This window comes from Onychomys torridus, chromosome 4 (assembly GCF_903995425.1).
Source record: "Onychomys torridus chromosome 4, mOncTor1.1, whole genome shotgun sequence".
NCBI classification, from domain to species: domain Eukaryota; kingdom Metazoa; phylum Chordata; class Mammalia; order Rodentia; family Cricetidae; genus Onychomys; species Onychomys torridus.
The window spans coordinates 35106581-35111667 of NC_050446.1; positions in this window are offsets into that span (position 1 = coordinate 35106581).

The window sequence follows — 5087 nt, forward strand, 5'->3', positions numbered from 1 at the left end:
ATTGTTTGCATTTATTGTAATTCCAACTTATCTAGGTCATTATCCCTCAAATTACTCCTGGACAATATTTGATATCCATTTCTTTGTATATAGTTTTGTATTAGGTTAGAACCTTCTTATTTAGACAAAAGGGGGAGATGTAGTGGGTAGCCATTCCAGCTTTGACCTGGAAGTTCCAACCCCCATTGAGGCTTCGGTAATGGTCACGCCCACAAGGCAGGGCTGAGGGAGGAAGCTGAAGACCCAGGACAGAGAGGACAGGCTTCTCTTGGTTCCAGACCCTTGACGCTGGAGGTAGACCAAGCAGAGTTCTACAGAGAACACCGCTGAACTACGCCATACCTTTGCCAGACCCTACAACCTATCCCTTCATTTGTAAGTTACCCCACAAAATAAACCTCCCTTTTAACTACATGGAGTGGCCTTAATAGTTTAACTAACACACTCCCATGTTACATCATCTGGCAAAGAGCATGAGAAGACATTTCAGTAGTTATGTTACACAACAAAGATTATGGTCTATCACCCATGACTAAACTGAATTACTTAAGATTCTGCCTTTCTTGTGACCTCTCCTTTCCTTTCCGTTGATGGTTTTAAAGAAATAAGGTGACTGGGATCATATGGCCAGAATAACAACACTCTGACAATAACCAGAAGTTTACAAGTGAATCTCAGTCTAGATTTCAGATGAGAACTCCAGCCTGGGCAGCCTTTTTATCGTAGGTCTCTGTGACCCTAAGCAGATACAAACATGTGCCTGAACACCCAACCCAGTTCAGCCTCTACAAGTGTAATAATTTTTTTGAGTCATGATAGAAAATTAATGACTATAAACTCTCAAAAAGTAGGTAGTACTTGGTTTGATTTGGTTATTTGAGGTAATAAGATAGAGCATAGAGCCTTGTACACACTAGGCAATAGCTCTCTCCTAATCTATACCCCTAAGACTGCGGTGCCTTTAAATGTTGTCTTGGTTACTTTTCTGTTGCCATGGACACCATGGACAAGGTAACTTCAAAAACGAAAAGCATTTATTTGGGGGCTTATGGTTTCAAAGGGTTTGTGTCTATGACCAACATAGCAAGAAGCATGGCAGCAGGCAGGCAGGCCTGGCTGTGAAGGGGTAGCTAAGAGCTCACATCTTAAGACAAAGCCATGAGGCAGAGAGACACCATGATAGGACTGAATCTTTTGAAACCTCAGGTCTTGTTCTCAGTGACATGCCTCCTCAACAAGGCCACATTTCCTAATCCTTCCTGAACAGTTCCATTAACAGGGACCAAGTATGGGGACAGAGTCACCTATGGGGCCAGTCTCATCCAGAGCACCACAAATGGCATCATAAACTCTCAAGTGGTCACTCAGATGTTTTGAAAACTGCCTTGAAAATGGACTTTTCACTTAAGATCGATAAAAGGAAGCTGAGAAGGAGGGAAAATGCTCATATCCAAGAACAGCATTCTTTATTTCCAAAAGTCAATATTTTCATTTTGTAGTCCATAATTCTGTACGCAAGTAGACAACAAGCAACAGTGTTTGTGACCTGAAGGATTCGGTCTAGTTTGTATTGGTTACTCTACTTTGCTTCCGTACATAAATGCACTCCATGATGAGTGCATAGAAACTATGTCCAAGTTTAGTTTCTTTGCCTCAAACTGGTATTTGTTACCATTCATGTCATACACGTAAGATATACAAGTATTAAAAATAGAGTGTTTTGAGTTAAAGTTTATTATTTTAAAAAATATACATTTTCCTGGGGCTGGAGAGATTGCTCAGTAGTGAAGGGCACAGGCTGCTCTTGCCGAGAGAAGTCTGGGTTCAGCTCCCAACACCTACACTGAGGCTAACAACCATCTGGAACTCTAGTTCCAAGGGAATCTGATGCCTTTTGATCTCCACAGGCACCAAGCACATGCATGGATGTAGGTACAGTATTCATACACATAAAATAACATTTTTTTTAAAAAAATGCATTTCTTACTTGTTTGATAAAATATTCTTTTAGCTACATGATTATGCAGTTCAGAATATGCATGACTCAGGACTGGTTTATCAGACACCATTCTAGAAAACAGTATTTTCATGACAAATTGCCAATGTGATGCACCAAAAGTACATATTTGACATCTTTGGAATTTAAAAAAAAAAACTGCTTTTAAATTATTTTCCCCATAAATTACATCCAAGTGAGTCACAGTGCCACAGAAACTGTTTCTAATGTCCCACTCAGGCCAAATGCAGACTAAAACATGGTGTGAAATTCACCCCCATTTCAATGAAACTGCTTTTGAACACCAGCAGCCTCCCTTCCTGTGCCTTGGTTAAGCAGCTCTGCTTCTCCTTCCCACAAACAATAACACAGATCTACCTTTTGGTGCTAATTCTTCTCAAAACAGATGAACTTGATACTTGCTCTGTCTCTTCCCTGTCCCCACTTTGCATTTGACATTTACTTAGGGAAGCTTGCACTTCTGCAGTAAAGTCACCAGAGAAACTGATGACCTATGATCTGCTTTCTGAGATGATCTAAGTAGCTCTTGAAATGAGGTTTTCACATAAAAAAAAAAAGAAGAAATTGTAAAGTCATCTTGACCCATATAAATGCACATCTCTTCCCAGTACTTTATGAAGTAAAATTAAGATGCTGTGTGTATATAAGCTGATCTTTATGATATCAGCTTAATGATAATCCTAGAAGATGAGAAAAATATTGTACTAGCTGAATGGTAACTGGCTTACCAACTCTTTTAAACATATTTTTATTCTGTAATTAATTTAATTTTACATATCAGCCATAGATCTCGCTGTCCTCCCTCCTCCTACCCTCCAGCCTTCCCCCCAGTCCACCCCTCATTCCCTCCTTCTCCAAGGCAAGGTCTAGCCCTTAAGGAAACAATGTATTGCTCACTATGTAGGTACTCATGTGCCTATAGTTGAAAACTTGATAATGTAAGGAAAGGATTAGCCTAAATGGTTTCCTACTTGCCAGAGACAACATGATTTTTCTGTGCTGTGTCTACAATTTATATTTTAATATTTTCTGGCTGGTGAATTAAAAGTATTACAGTTCGAACTGAACAGAAAAGGGACAGGAGCCATCTCACTGCAGGTAGGAAAGGAAAGGAGCTCATGGTGAAGACTCCATGTTGATCACAAAGGGGAAGGTCAGAGCAGATACTAGAGTTAAAAGGAAGGTTGAAGTTCAAAGAATTAAGCCAAAAGTGCCAAGGAAGATGAAGAAGAGAGCTTGCAGCTGACTAGGAGACAACCCTGACGACTAGATAAGAAAAAACACAGGCTCTAGGTAGCAAGGTCTCTTCTGGCAGGCAAGATGGCCAATGCCTTGGGGAGTGGATAAGTCTAGAATGAATGTATATTGTTGATATGAGTGCAGCCATGTCAAAAGACTCCAGTGTCTCAGACCCACAGGAATGCCAAGACCTTTCCCTGGTCTAAGTACAGATGTTGACAGCGTGTGAAAGTTTCAATCACAGCTTTCTCCTCTGGAATGACTGAAGCCATAGACTGCTCCCTTGTAGAGACATCTTCCCAAGATTAGGTAAATCATGTCCTTGTCGGCTGTATATCATAACCCACCTCCTTGTTCAGCTGTGTATTATACATGCTGAGGCTCCTGGATGCTGGTGTATCTCCATCACAGCTTTTCTATGCATGTGTCTGTCATTTTCTCATTCTTTGTTCCTGAATCAGGTCAACCCCATTAAGATTGCATCACTGGGGGAACACACACAAGGCGCAGCTGCCCTTTCATATAGCCTTGCTTCTGATTCAGCTATGGTAGACTGAATTGTGAGTAAGGATACCTTCTAACAAGAAGCTTCCATTTAGTTCAGAAAGGAGACTACTCCAGAAGCAAAAAGCTAAAGGTGGGGTTAAAAAAAGGACAACTGCAGCCATACCTTGATAACTGTAATCAAGTTAGCCCTCTGCCATGGAAAAACTGCAAGCTGGTCATATGAGTGTGGGGTAACAAAAAGAGCATGATTTAATTAGCAGCCAGAAATAGACCTACAATATCAACTACTAGAGAGCTCTCAGCTAACAGACAGAGATCAAGTCCAGTAGCTAGTGAACAGAAGTCAGAGATGAATAAAGCTGGGCATCTATTATCCTGATGGAGTGGGCAACCAGCAAATAGGGCATGATCATTTCAGGGTTGGGCCAGCAGGACATTCACAGAGTGTGTTGTCCCTCCATTAGCTTGGCCCATGACACCCTGAAAAACTGACCAATCTCAAGAGAAATTATCTTAGTCTTTCTGAAGTTTCTGCTGTAAATTCTACAAATAAAAATAAAAACTTCTGGATGAAACATTTCCATGGCTTTTTACCCCTCCCACTTTCAGGAGTTTCTCCTTGAATTTCTGACTTTTATCCAACTTCCCTCAATAAAGCTTAATTTGCTTTGCATGTGTTTGTATCTATAATCTTCATTGGAGCCAACTCAAGAGCTACTGTTGATTTTTGGTGAGAGTTGATTTTCTGACACCCTACATCCCTGTATCATACAAATCCTGGTCCAGATGTTCTAATATAACTACATCAGAACCAGTACAGGAGTAAGGAAATCCAAAGAAGCCAAGACTACTGGCTAGATCCACCAAGAAATGGCTTCTAGTTTCAGCCAGGATACTGACAAGCCACGTGACGACAGAGTCTCTATATCCCTGATTTATTTTCTGTATCCTGTCTCGTATTGTTCTAGGATCACATGCAAGGTGCTTTTAGAATGATATTCCATATTTGGGAGGAAGGACTGCTGGTATGCCTGAAATACATGCCACATAAAGCCTCTAGTGGGTGTGTTCACTAGTTATAGACAGCATGTCTCACCTAGATAACTTTTACATCTTTTACTAGTTTGTTACTTATTATTCTACACACTTCCTTATCTCACTTTTTTCTTATGGATCAAGTAGAAATTCACTTAAATGTTATAGTTCTGTTGAAAACATGTGTGCGCATGCACACACACACACACACACACACACACACAGAGAGAGAGAGAGAGAGAGAGAGAGAGCTTAGAATCAACATTAAGTCTTTATCACATGGTTCAGA